A 15,900-nucleotide genomic window follows, 5' to 3' on the forward strand; every position below is an offset into this window, starting at 1 on the left:
TGAGGGTATATGAGCAGTTGCATTTCTTGTAGCTGCTTTGACATCAATTTTTCCCCCTCCTATAAATTAATGCATACTATTTACTCCCCTCTCCAATATATTAGTGTATACTAGGCATTCTTTAAATAAGCATGAAGATCTTCATGTCGTTGAATGGTTATTCTGAATTCTCTTTTATCATTGTATAGAAGTTTGTATAATACAATCTTGCAGCCACAGTTCTGGCATGGTTTTGCATTGTCACGTATTCTCTTTGCTGTGAGACTTATTTTATTTTTGTTGTTTTCTTATTTCTTCTAAATCTTTTCTGCACATAATGCCTTAGAATCCATTTGGGTGTCTTGTCCTACAATTGTCCTTAAGCCTCAAATCAATTATAGGCATGAATGCGACATGTCATGGTAGTACATTGAGTGCCTCCCTCCAGGAGTATGGGCGCTTTTTCAAGCTAGAAGCTACCTTTCTATGGTCCAAGCATGTAGTTAGGTGTATAGGGTACCCAGTGTTATGAACCCATAAAAGAACTTTATTTCCTTTTCTTTATTTTGTGACATTTATTGGAATACTTTTCTCTTAGTCAAGTTAGTGTTATTCAAAATATACATGTAGTTAGGGTTTATGGACATTCCATTCTTCCTTTTTGGTGTATCTATGAATGTGCAATATCAAAGCATCTTTAAATAGAAATAAACAATTGGACTTTATCTCAATGTTTTCTATATTTTCAGAATTCTCATGCTCAGTTGTCAATCTGGCATGTTCGTTTATTTTCAATTGTTTCAATGGTGAGTTAACATTCTCAATTGTAATTCATAGTGCACTCTAAATCTTCTTACTCATCCTCAAAATCTTTATCTCCTCTAGTAGCAGCCCCTTGGTATGCTCTATTTTGGCTTCCCAAACCTTCTCCATTATTTTGTAGTATCACTTATATCTTTCTTAGACTTGTTTCATCTTCTTTTCCTCCATGTTTAGTTCCATAGCCATTTCAATCTCTTTTAGCTTCTTATCTCCTTTTGCCACGGGTGCTTTTGATTTGGTGTTTAATTAATTCTTATATTCATATCTAATGGCTCATTCTTGTCTTACCTCTATTAGTCACATCTCTTCGGATATCCCTTTATGATCCCCCCTTCCAAGTGTCATCCCCTTGTGCCAACCCCCTCTCACTAGGATAGAACCTATAGTCTTTATCACAAACTATAAAATTAGGTTATGAACCTAGAGTCTTTATTACAAACTATAATATTAGGTTCTCTCTTAACTAGTATTGTTTTTTATCGACTCTTGTATGACACTGCAAATGATGTTGATCAAATCTTACTTCACCATCTTACTAGGCCTCGACAATATGACCATGAAGAAATGCACTCTTCACATCCATGTGATGTACAACCCAAACTTGAGCTGCAAAAATAGCAAGTATCAAGCGAATGGAGTTTACCTTGGCTAAAGGGGTAAAGGTCTCGGTGTCGTCAACATTAGGAATGTGTGAGAAACCTTTGGCCACAAGTTGTGCTTTGAACTTGTCAACTGATCCATCCATTGCAAATTTGGTTTGATAGATCCACTTACATTGAACCATCTTTCTTCCCTTAGGAAGTGAAACAAGATCCCAAGTGTTGTTCCGAATCAAAGAGTTGTACTCTTCCTCCATTGCTGAACCCCACTCAACAATACCCGATGCTTCATGAAATGATCATGGATATGAAGTTGTGACAATGTAGGAATGTGGGATGTCTTGATATTGTGACCGAGTCCTATGAGAATTTGAGGAATCTCCAACTAAAGTGCCTGGAGACCCAAGTGTTTGACGAGCCCAACGAGGTCTATGTGGAGATGGAGGAGAATCTTTAGCCTCAAGATCTAAACCTTGTGAAAAAGAAGATGAAGCCTCATTATTAACTCTATGAGTAGAGGCAGGTTGAGGAAAATCCTTTGAGTCACTATCTGAATCCATGGTGGAGGAAGGAAGAGGTGAGGAGCTAGGAGAGCTTTCCTCAAATTGCACACTTCGCTCAATGAAGAGCTCATGTGTCTTAGGATTCATAAGCTGATATCCTTTTACACCATCAAGATAACCAACAGAGATTCAAGACCGACTTTGAGGTTCAAGGGCCTTGTGCTTTTCTGAAGGAATGCGTGCCCATGTTGGAGAGCCAAAAACTCTAAAGTGATGCACAATAGGTTTCCTATAACACCAAGCCTCAAAGGGAGTAATGCCCTTTAATGCCTTATGTGGAACTCTATCTTGGATGTGAGCAACACAATTGATAGATTTTTCCCAATACTCAGGTGTAAGGGAGTGTGCATGGATCATGCAACCAACCATCCAACCATCTCTTTTAGGGATCTATTTTTCCTCTCTGCAACACCATTTTTTTGAGGTGTACATTGAAGATCTATCTCATCAAGAGTATAAAATTGTTCAAAGCGTTGGTTCACATATTCTTTGTCATTGTTAGCACAAAGAATCTTGACAACCTTCCCAGATTGTTTCTCAACACGAGCGTTGAACTCTTGAAATCTTTCAAAAGCTTCTCCTTTCTATCGAAGAAAGTAGACCCAGATGTATCTAGAAAAATCTTCAATAAAAGTGAGCAAGTTGTAATGCCCCACTAGGAAACCCTGAAGGGATAAAGCTTAAATGCACAAATGGAGTGCAAATATATATTTTTTTAATAATAAGACACAACATTAAGATACATTGGAGTTATCTAAAGCTTCGATAACACAACGGAAGGCCTAAACAAACCTAAAGGGTTTCCCAACGTGCTTACGTAACTTAACACCTAACTCAATTCGCGACATTAGATCCAATTAAGCAGGTTATCTTAATTACATATTATTACTTAAAACATGGGTATAATTTGTTCAGTAAATTAACATTATAGATAGTAGGACGCGCTCATCCATTATGGTTGAAGATGAGTCTAACATGAGGATATTTACCCATAGAAGTTAAAACATAGGTAACATATGAATTCATCCCTTAAGGTTAAAATATAGTTAACTTGATGAGTCCATCCATTTTAGATACCAAAATAGCTAATATGATGAAGTTCGTTTATTAAGGTTAAAATGTAAATAACCTAATGAGTTCATCCATTATAGTTAAAATATAGTTAATAAGATGAAGTTCATTTGTTAAGGTTAAGATGTAAATAACCAATTGAGTTCATCCATTATAGTTAAAATATAGCTAATAAGATGAAGTTCATTTATTCAGGTTAAAATGTAAATAACATATTGAAGTTCATCCATTAGGGTTAAAATATAGATAGCTTAATGAAGCTCATCCATTAGAGCTCAATTAGGTAACACGATGAGATCTTCCATTAAGTTAAAATATAGCTAATATGATGAAATTCATTTATAAAGATTAACATGTAAATAACTAAATGAGTTCATCCATTTTAGTTAAAATTTAGCTATTATGATGGAGTTCATTTATCAAGGTTTAAAATGTAGGTAATCAAATGAAGTTCATCCATTAGAATTACAATTTAGGTAATATGACGAGTTCATCCAATAATTGTTATCCATTCCTTATGTTCAATTTTACATTAAACCCATGCCATGCATCTTGTTCCAAAATGCACTATAATTTCATCATAACTGATGGGGTCTTTTCATGCATACTTATTTTCATTAACATTAACAGAGTACAATCCTTCATAATCCATTTATTGCATTTAAGAGACAACTACATACATGCATTACGACAAATCTCATCTAACCCACTTATACATTCTATCAAAATGCCATCCATACATGCTACACTAATCATGAAACATAAGGACAAAAGCATCACATAACACCAAGATGGTATCAGAGTTCACTCCTAGTGGGCTACATCTTTGGGTCTGCTCAACTGCAAGACCCCTCTGATCATATAAGTAAGTTGAGATTACATAAGATTCATGTCATTTACAATCCTGCCATTTAGGCGAACACAACCAATATACAAATGACCACTTCGGTCAATAAAGACATAAATGATCCCTACATAGAAACAGATTCAACTGGACATATTAAAAGCAAATACAACGGTCCATTGCCTGATGGTACTCTAACTAGGGGCCTGACCAACTATGGCCAACCACAAATCAACCAGACGACAGGGTCCAAACAAACATATCAAGGCCTTGCCATTACTTTAAACAAAAGTGAATACAAAAATTAAACTTGCATAGGCATTAACCGGTAGAGGCAATCGTTTCCCATATTGATTTAAACACTAAATGTCGATCAAGTTTTCTAAATGATCTAAGTTCTCAAAATACAATAACAGAAACGAAACACCATTACAAGGTAAATTCAATACCACAATTGCACTAGTACAATCTTGCCTATCTCCCAATTCGGAGAAAAATATGAATTAACAATTTATTCTACTAAATGAAAATTTCATTTACTTGGCAAATTTTCCTAACGATACTTTATTTAATTCCCAATATTTCCAATAGTATATTATTTAAGTTTTCCAAATATCCAATAATAAATATTTCATTTTTCGATTACTCATATACTTAGTATTCCATTTTCTAAATTTCTCAGATGACCTAGATCATTCAAATCGAAAAATAATATATTCTTGAGTAATATATTATTTAAAAATTATTAATTAATAAATATATTTTATTTCAACAATTTCCAATTATAATAATATTACTCTATCTATTCCCAAAGGGTACCCCCTCATTAAACAGATACCCAAATTAAATATTAATCATTATATATTTATTAACCCCTCGATAATAAAACATAAACAATTATTAATTTAATAATACATGATTTCAAATTAAGTATATATATATATATATATATATATATATATATATATATATATATATATATATATATATATATATATATATATATATATATATATATATATATCATTAATAAAATATATATATCAATAATAATTTAATAAATCATAGATTTCTAATTAAGTATTAATTAATATATATTTATTAATCCTCATTATTAAAATATATATTAATAATAATTAATACTAAATAAATAAAAAAACTATTAAAATTTACTTTGCATAAAATAAGTTTTATTTTTTATTTTAAAAAAAAAAACTTTAAATAAAATTAATGGGGAGACCACTGCGGGGCCCACCTCCCATCATGGGAGAGGTGGGAAGCTCCCTGTAGCTCCCCCCCGTGGCCACCCTGCGGCCACCGCAAGCGCCGCTCACTGTGGCCATCGCGGGCACCGCTACCTGCGGCCTGGTAGGGCATTACACTTGGTATCAGAGCCCATGTTGCAACACTGTGATCTCTGGTTTCACTTGTGCCCTTGGTTGGTGTGTGGTGTATCGACCTTATGTATGCTTGTCCTCCTTTTTGTATGTGTGTGATTGAGCAGACCTTAACTTGTGTGTAACGTGTGTGTTCACACCCTAATTTCACCTTCTTGATGTGGGTGCTATGGAGTGATTATATGTGCTTGTCTACTTATTGAGGTCTTGGTCTACAATTTCTCTATTCTGAAAGAGAGTCGTATGTACCTTCCTTATTGATTGTTGTACTCTGTTGACTAATCCATTTGGGTTGGTTAGTGTTGTCTTGAATCAAAAAGTACGAAATGTGCTTGTTTAAGGTTATGATCTAGCTTAGTGTTGTTCGCTTGAAGGACTAGTGTGGTAGATATTGAATGCTTTTTTTTTATGTAGCAAATTGAATGATTATCACCCTCCCTGCTCTCTCTCTCTCTAGAAATTTAAAAAGTTTTTTTTTATGTGTAATTGTCTCTTATTTGAGTTTTCTTTGGCGAGAGAAGGTTGCGACTTCTTGAGCCTTGTGTGAGCCTTATAACGCTTATGTGTTTTTAGATTATAAAAAGGGCTTTGGTTTGAAAGTTCATATTGGATATTGAGAAAAAATGTATGTTTACGTTAAAGAATTCTCCATGTGTTTTGTAGGAGTAACATAATTAAATTCTATCTTAAGTAAGGTGCATTAATATGCGAATAGTTGAATTAGGTGAAACTGCTTTGTTTGTAAAAGAAGTACCAAAAGAGAACATGTTATAGTAGCTTCAAGAATGTATTAATGTGTTCCACGAAAGATTGTTTTATGTGCTTCTTTAAACCAGTTCGATTGAGGATCTATTTTAGCAATGCTCCATTGAACTTACCTTTGGGATATATGTAATTGCCTTATTATGTTTAGAAAGTGCGAATGAAAAGCTTGTTTGATGTGTATGCGTAAATGTGTATTAATTAGTTGATAGCTCCTCGCTTATCTTCTTACCGTACCTTGAATTTTCAATGATAGGTTGCAAATTATGATATGCGGTTGTCTTGTATTAAATTAGTGAGTGTTCTCAAGAGGTCTTGCATTATCGATAAGATTACCTGTTTTGATCTCTGTTGTTTGGAAAACTAGAACATTCTGTGCAACCATAATAATTGGAAATATCATGTTAGGTTGTTTGGCATCCTCCTTAAAAAAAACAAAACGGTAGCGAAATGAAAACGGTGCAATTAAAATGATAGACATAGTGATAAATTTTAATATATAGTGTAATCTTGTGCCTTTGTAGGAAATAGTTTGATTATCAAACTCTCCTTCCCTTCTCTTTGCCTAAATCATAAGATTTTTAGAAATGCTACTAAGGATGCATTGATTTAAAAGGTATTTTTATAACGCATATGAAATTGTATGTTTGCTTTTGGCTTCTAATTGAAAGATGAAAGTTGCATAGTTAGTAATGTGAATATAAATGCTTAGTGGAATTAGAGAAGGATATAGTAATGGCGATATTTCCTTATGTAATTTTGAAATGTTAAGAATTTCAGTACTTGTACCTAGAAAAAACTTTGTTTAGTGATTCATGTGGAAAGCATAGGTAAAACCTTTCTTAGTAGATGATAGCGTATTGAAAAGTACCCCTCGTAAATGTGACTAAACCAGTAATGGTGCTATTCCTTGTGTATTGTAAGAAACCCGTGCTTGCTATGTGTACCCATGGGATGGTGAAGTAATCAACCATGTAGGATATGTTTACTTATGAGTATGGGAAATCATACCGTTTATGTGATGTTGCTTATTTGTTTCCTTATTGAGTGCCAACCCACGAGTTGTTGATGAGTCAGTATGTGAAGGGGTAGTATTAGAAGTAACCATTCCTTGAATAGTATGGAACGGCGTACGAGTAATGTCGACGCAAAGCGACTTTAACTTCTCTATTTTGAGGAAAAATATAGTTATATAATGAAACTGTATTATAGGTGTATTCAATACTTTTCCCTTATGATGAACCGATTCATAAGGTTCATGTGTGCCAGCCTATTCCTATCCTTTATTTGAGCATATTGATGTTAGTTCTTGAGCAGAATGATGGGTTTTATTGGAGGATCTTTTGCCTTGTCTTCATGAAAGGTATGTTATTTTTCACATGAGCTGCCAATTGCTAGCGTTGGTAGGCTTGTGGGTGGAACTTAGCCATGTATACCTCTGGCTTACGACGAGTATCCTGAGAGGTATGTCGCTATGCGGGGTGTGACCTATGCGTGCCCTTTTCCGCCAGGTACACTGCCATGCGGGATACGTCCATTGCGTGCCCTTTCCGCTTGGAGTATTGCCATGCCATGCTGAGACACGATGCGAGATGTAGTAGACATTGTCGTGCGACCTATCGATAGGTTTAGGGTAGAGCCATGCCGCATGACGACGCGATGCGGGGTGATGTCGAGGTGCACACTGCCATGCCATGCGGATGTGTGACTAGGCCACACCACATGATGAGCTACTGCGATAGCTAGACGATTGTTCCTTCCTTCCTCGTTGGTGGTTAGATGCTAGTCACATAGTGATGTTATGTGCATTTACGATATTTTATTTATTTCCTTGTTGGCCAGCAGTTTATTTTATTCTGACCTTGAAGGTTTAGCCACGATCTTGCGATCTTTTGCTTACTTGATTTGATGTTGCAATTCCGGAATTATTTTCTTGCCTTACTGTTAGAATTGACGGTTATTATCTTTATTCTTCTGTAGTTTGGTGGTTAAATTGGTTTATCCTTGTTGTTTTCGTATGCTGGTCTTGTGTTGAAAAGTGAATTCCTCTCTAAGAATGTAGGAGACGGTCTTGGTTGAGTGTATACGACGAAGTAGATGTAGGGAACCTTGAGGATGGGGGTATGTGAGGCTGTGAGACAGCTAGGATCCACTACCTACCTATGAGTGGTGACTATCTCTTGGAGGCTAAACACCTTACGCAACAAGGGATGTTCATGAGGGTCTTGCATGGAAGGTAGCACCACTATGGTGTGCCCTAGCACCATCAAGCCCTTGAGTGAGATGTTGGATATTTATGATCATGTTATTTGTTCTGAGATCAGGCATAGAGATGCTGATCGTGCATGTTATCCTTGATCGAGCATTGGACATGCTCACATGTGGCCTTTTGTGTTGTGCATTCCAGTTATGTGGATGGTTATTATGTGTAATCATGGATTCAATGGTGTTAACATGTCACTAGGTTATGGGACATAGTCATTGGAAAGGTTCTTTTATGCCTGGAAAGTGTAAACAATTGAGTTATTTACATTGCTCTTATTTATTGAAAGTTAACTTGGTTGTAGAAATTGATATTTGAAGCTAGTTCTATGCAATAAAGTTTTGTAAAAAGATGAATTGGTAAAAGAAATTGATCATGATGGCATGTTTTCTTGTCCTGCTTGGTAGAATGAGTATGGTAATTGTTGTTTACCTCTTTTAATGCTTTAATTTGGTGTAATGAAAGGAATAAAATTCTTGTTTTTCCTGCTATGATTGTGGATAATCCTTAGAATATTTTAAGAAGTGTATGGCTTTAGATGTGTCTTGTCAATGGATAATGACATTCGTAGAGGATTTAGCAATAATACTTCAATTATTTGTGAAAAAATTCATATGTGCAAATTGATAATTGTTAATTGAGTTTCAGGGCTAATACGTGTTGCATGAGTTCCGCTAGCCTTATGACTTCCGGGAGTAAGTCGAAGCCTAGGGGGGGTGAATGTAGTGCCCCTACCCTAGTCAGCTTTGTAAAACTAGTTTGACCTTGGTTGACTTTTTCTATGTGGCATTCCTGGATGGTTGATTAACCATTATGTAATGTTGTAGTCAGATATTGTGATTATTGTGCGTACCTGTTAATGTTCTTTCGCATCGATTCTTATGTGAGTTTAATTGTTCTCCTGATTCTTGTTATTAATCTCGAGCTAACACTTTCATTGAATATATATATATATATATATATATATATATATATATATATATGCTGGTGTGACTCTTGGTTGCAGGAGATTGCAGGTACAGTACCGCCGAGGTACGAGGTTCGTCTTCACCTAGATTCACAGGGTTGAGTATACCTCTTTCGTCCTTAGAATTTGGATTAGGTGGTCGTAAAACCCTCATCTTACCCTAGTCATGCTCAAGTGAGCGTCATCTGTGGTCCGTCAGTTTCCCTTTTCGATTGGGTTGCGAGTTGTGTATTTGGTTGGCTTTCTTGGTTTGCATGCCTTGCGTGTGGTAAAATTGAGTATTTCATCCTAAGTATTTAATTTGATTTAATGTGTGCATTTAAGCTTTATCCCTTCGGGGTTTCTTGGCGGGGCATTGCACAAGTTGCGAGCCTTACTGAAAGACAAGGATGGAAATGGACCTACTACATCATTATGAACTAGCTCAAGGACCTATGAAGCCCTCCAAGCCTTCCCTTTATCAAACTTATCCTCAGGATGTTTTTCCAAGACACAACTTGAACAATCTCTTGAGAAACTGATCTTAGGAAGTCTTGTGACCATATTTTGTATGTTAAGTTGTTGAAGGTAGCAAAAGTTGAGATGACCAAACCACTCACGTTAAAGCTTGCTCACTGCATTTGAATGGGTGAGCAAGGCAATAGAATGTGAATTAGGTACAAAATGAGAGAAAGCATAGAGGCAAGAATTATGATCAACCTTACCTATTGCAAGAAGTGCATTAGCTTCAAGATTCCTGATACTCACTGTATCCAGAGTGGATTCCACTTGTCTACCATTTTGGGCAATCTAATAGATGGAGAGAAGGTTGGCTGACATATTATGCACATAAAGGACATCCTCAAATGTGCCACTGACAGTATCAATAGAACCTTTCCCGATGACTTCAATAGGAGAGTCATCTTTGATGAGAATGTGTCGAACAAGAAAAAATGTTCTTTGACAAAACCCATGTGGTGTGATTCATCTGAATTAAGGATCCATCGTTGTGAGGAATTTCAATAACAATTAGTGTAGTTGCCTTCCCTTTATCTCGTTTGGAAGGAGGAGAAGAGGATTTCGAGAAGAAGGTAGATTAATGTTGTTCTTTTTTAGAAGATTTTTCAACTCATTAATTTGCTTCTTGTGACAAGAATGTTCCTCATGACCAAGTTTCTTGCAATATCTACAAGTTGGTCTTTCCTTGTTTTGATAAGCTCCTTTGGAGAATGAGTTGGTGTTGATGTTTGTTGTAGATAATGATTGTGCTTGATCTTTGGTGACTTCTTTTTGAACTGCTTTTGTTTCTTGTTAGATTTCCTTGATTCTTTTTGACCCTTTGATTGACTAGCCAACAAAGCTTGAGACTGAGAAGGCTTAGTGAGACCCATATAAAGAAGATTCCCTTGTTCTTGCATTAACATTTCAGAAAATGAAGCATAAGAAGGTGTTGTGAGTGTAGATCCCATTGTCAACCTATCAGTGTTAAAACTAGAAACAAAAGTTGCATATTCAGGTCCAAGTTTGTTGAGAATATTATAGAGAAGCTAAATATCTTTCTTTTCAAGACCACATGATTTACATTGTGCTCTAAGGTTATTGACCTTTGTTACATAATCTTGGATGTTATCAAAAGACTTAGGATCAAGACTCATTAGTTTGCTATCAATTTGATAATCTCGAACTTCATTAGTTTTACCATATAGAGTTTTTAATTTTCCCACGCATCATGTGAATATGTACATCCTTCAATTTGAAACATAAAATCTAAGGAAACTAAACTGCTAAGACAACCAAGTGCTTTTGTATGTTCAATCATCCATATTAGCTTTTCCTTATCTTCTTGGGTTCAATTACCTTCTTTTCAACATAATGTATAAATCCTAGTTGCATTAAGGCATTCCATGCATTTTGATGCCATGTATTGTAGTTGTATGGTGTTAGCAATGGAAATTTAAATGGACCCATTTGCAGGAAAAATAGAGCACAAGTGAAAAATATGCTCAAGCACAAGTACACCAAGAGACCCCCCTGATTCACTCAAAAAAAGGACCCCCCTCAAAAATAAAGATTTGACACTTTATTTTTAGTTCTATTACAATTGCCACTAGTAAGAAACACTAAGTTGATTTGACTTCAATGTTTTTACAAATTCTCATGAAAGTATGAATTTTGTATAAAACGAAATGAAACAATCAACACCACTATGAAGTACATGAATAATCATGCACTTATAAAAAAAGAATCACCTTGATCCAAAGTCGTATGCAAAAGCTATGAAATTTTGAAGTTTGCAAAATGAAAACAAAGTGGTGTCACATGTGAGAATCTGCAAGTTCTGAAAAAGTCGTGCATTGAAATTGGAAAAGGTCTTTGTAGAGCACCAAAAAAAAGTCGAAATAAAAAAAAAAAGCACTAAAATCAGAGGTCGGGAGCTTGAGTTATGTGTTGTCAAAGTTGATCTTCAAAATTCAATTTGCCAAAAAAAAAGGTTTCAAGATCTAATTTTTTATTTATTTTTTTTTATGAAAATTTTTAGCTATTCTTCAAATAGAGAAGCTTCTAGATATTTAGACCTTCATAAATTTTTTTAAAGTCAAATATACAACTTTGCTACTTTTAGATAAGATTTGACACTAAAGACAAATCTAAAAAGACTTAAAAAAATAAATTACAATAATTGCTTTGGCATGAGCTTAAATTGTGTGTACTAGAAACTAAATGTTTAAAATTTTATCATAAAAGCTTTGGACTTTAAAGCTCCACTTTTAAAACTTTATTATAAAAGCTTTAGACTTTCTCCACTTTTATCGTAAAAGCTTTATCTTGAAATTAAATGTCTTTCCTTGTGAAGACTTAATTTCATAAATGTGTTGACTATATTTCTTCTTATTTCATTTCTTTTTTATGATCATTAATTTTTTTTTTTTTTTTAATTGAAAAAAAAGCTAAAACTTAATTTTTGAAAAAATCATGAAAAAAGAAATGAATTTTTGAGAAATAAAGTTGCTTCACTCGGTAAATTTGCAAAAATTCAACTATTTGATAGTTGAATTTAAAGAACTGCCCATTTCAAACCTTGTAGATCTGGCCTCCAGTGTCCGAATTGGGCAAAATAAAGAGTTAGTTTGACTTTCTAAGCTATACTAAACTCAATGGTGAACTCAAAATTTCTCCATGAAGGTTCAAATGACTTGCAACTGACAAGTCAAACTATGAACCCCTTGGAAATTGATATTTTCTCCACAATTTTTTGATTCTCTAGGTCATCCAAGGATTCAAGAGAAGAGCATATTCATATGTTGAAAAATAATAGCTCTACACTTCCATATTTCCCCCAAAAATTGCTAACCCACAACTTACAACAACTCTAATACCATGTGAGATTCAACTTAATAGCTGTAATAACCCACTTAACTTAATCCAAAAATCTCAACTAATTTTTTTTTTGATATATAAATTATAATTTCTTATTATTACTTATTCTTAATTGTGTTTGATTCAATCACATACTCAGGTACATCTATCCAAACGGGATAGGCATCCATCCAACTGGGATGTGCATCTAACCATACAAGCTAGGCATCTATCCATATGGGACTAGGCATCTAACCATACGGGTTAGTCATCTATCCATACGGGACAAAAGGTTTCATCTATCCAATTTGGGATAGGCATCTACCCAAAGTAGGCATCTATTCATAAGAATAGGATACGCTCTGGCCAGAGACTTTAGACTCATCGGGACCATCCGGGTCTCGAGCCACTCTCTAAAGACTACACTCCCCTACTAGGAGTGCACCGAGGTCGCCGTCCTTAGGAGTATAAAAGTAATTACATAAACAAGCTTGAGTTCCGCCTCAGAATTTGGCCTAAAGTCTCGGGAAGTCAAGCGAATCCATACGAGATTCCTTCTGAGTATGCATTGAATTAATTTTAACCTTTCAATTAGTATTTGCACCATTTGATTAAAAGACCAAGGAGATTCGAGAAAAAACCTATTCACAAAATCCTAATCCCCATCCCTGAACGCCTGAGTACAAGGGACAACTCCATCCCTAGATTGCCTACATACTCGTTTCGGCACAGGATCAAGGCGTAAAGTATGTAGTTCTGGTTTCTAACTATGGTTTAATGTAAACTGTTTGGTGGGTACACAACCCTTTCTAGGGTCAATGTCTCAGACAGTGTCTCTGCGGTTGCTACCCACGATGGTAGTTCTATAGCAAAAAGGCTCAAGGTGGCCTTCCACTTGTGGCCTAAAATAACTAAGTCCTATTTCCTATTAAAAACGTTACCCTTAAATCGTTATCATCCTTTGAAAATCATCAAGATAGATAAATTCCAAATCATCACACACCACCAAGCCCTGATGGGGTTTTCTAAGGTTTAACTGAGCGGATGCAAATTCATTTTAAAAGATTATCTTTTTAGATTATCGATCCAAGGGGGATTACCTGCCCCTTGGATTTTTAACTTCCATATGACCCTTATTTCTCCTTGGTGATTTATAGGGACGATGCCACAGATGCCGTTATTGCAGCTTTATTAGGCGTTAAGTGCAGTAGTTCAACATGACGACATTACCTGTAAGCGTGACCTAGAGGCACCATAGATACCGAACACTGCTAAGGTTTTGGTTTCGTCTCCTCTTGTTTAGTTGTCTAACTAAGAATTCTAATTTTGAATTCATGAATCTTATGTAAAGCAATATACTAATACAATCATGAAAATGAAACTATAGTATACAAGGAAGTTTTGCTTGAAAACTTGTAAAATTATAACTTACGAAAAAGATTGAAAAAATTCTTTGAAGGTAGTAAATTGCTTAAAGAAAATCCAATGCCTAGGTAGAAGGGCCTTAGAAATGAATTTTAACACTTACTTGATTGAAGGAAAAACTTAATATTAATAAGCTTGAAAGTAACTGCATTATTGATAACCATCTAATTCTTCCACTTGAAGCAACATACATTCTATCTTTAATTATTTCCCACAAATGATAACCTTACTTTAAATATGAATCTTAATGCTTGAAAGGCACTAATTTGCTTAAGAAAATTAAATTATCTAATAATAATACTTTGAAAATAAATTTAATATTCACTTGTTTGAAGGAAAAAGAAAAGAACTATTAACGATAAGCTTTAATAACCACAATATTTTAATCACTAATTGTTCAAAAATAAGATTAGAAGAGAGTCTAATACTTGCTAATCAACTAACATAAAATAGAGACCCTAAGCAATTCGAATCAATCTTCTTCTAGTTGTTTTACAACCAGTGTCAATTCCTTTGCAATATTATAAGAGATAACTAACTAGTTATTCCACTTGAAGTATCATTTTACCCTTAGATATTTTCTACAAAATAATAACCTTATAATTTCATTTTCTTTACTTCAATTTAATTCTCTAAGTGGTCATAGGATACGTTTCTTGAAAACTCATTTGCTCGATAAGGATAAGGATCCAATAATCTAGAACAATTAATTCTAACTTAATTAAAACTAAGTTTGTTAGACATATACAAAGAATATGATTACTTGATTTGAGATTCACAAGACAAGTCAAGTCTTATGTTAAAGGATTTCAGGTTTGATTCTCTTTTGGTTTTCAAGTAAAGTTTCTCCACTTCCCAATTAATATTAATGTTCTAACAAAATAGATTTTACTATGAAGCTCAACTATGAAAATCGCCTCTACCTTAAATGTAACTCTTCCTTTTACTAGCCTTATGTTCCCTTAAAGTTAGGAGATAAATTTGACTACTATTAGATTTGACTATTATAAATGCCTTGATTATTTAAATATTCAACCTACTACTACTATGAGAGTACTATCCAAATTGAAAAAGGCCATATTATCTAGCTTCTTGTAACTTGTATAATAACATCAGTTATGTAACTTGCATGATGCTTGAAGTAAACAATTGGTCAAGGACTATGAACATATTAATTTTAAACTGACGATCATAGCGTTATATACTAATAATTCATATTGAATTGAAATGCCAGCTAAAACCCCCAATAAATCTCATCTAACCAAATGTTTCCGAATTACAAGTGGGTTGTAACCAAATAAAAGTTTACCAACCCAAAACTTGCTTAGAAAGTAAAGTTTTCAAATTAATAATTAATAGGTAGTTCTAAAATAAATTGAAATATTATTTATTGATAACTTCAAACTATGAAATTTTAATTGAAAGCATTGATTGTCGAATATAAACCCTTATGATCATTCGTTAGCAATATAATTAATTTTCAACTATAAACAGAATCAAATCAATTTCATATTATAATTTCTTAAGGTTACTAAGCTAAATTATAACTTAATCAAATGAAATTTATAACAAACTTTATTTAAATCCACTTATAAATTATAAATAAGTCATCTAATCCAAATTATAGTTTATGTATTTACTAATTAAATTTATTATTATTATTTATTTATTTTCTTTGAATTAACTTATGGGTACCACTCATAACCATATACTTTATTGATTATTTTAAATTTGTAAACAAATTAATATAATCAAATTTTACTATTTTATTAGAGTTATAGCATTATTTTCTTAATGACAAACAAATTTTAAAAAAAAGATACAAGAGATAAGAAGAGAATTGGATCAAAGATTTTGAGTTTTTGTTTTAAT

This window comes from Cryptomeria japonica, chromosome 2 (genome assembly GCF_030272615.1).
Source record: "Cryptomeria japonica chromosome 2, Sugi_1.0, whole genome shotgun sequence".
Taxonomy (NCBI): domain Eukaryota; kingdom Viridiplantae; phylum Streptophyta; class Pinopsida; order Cupressales; family Cupressaceae; genus Cryptomeria; species Cryptomeria japonica.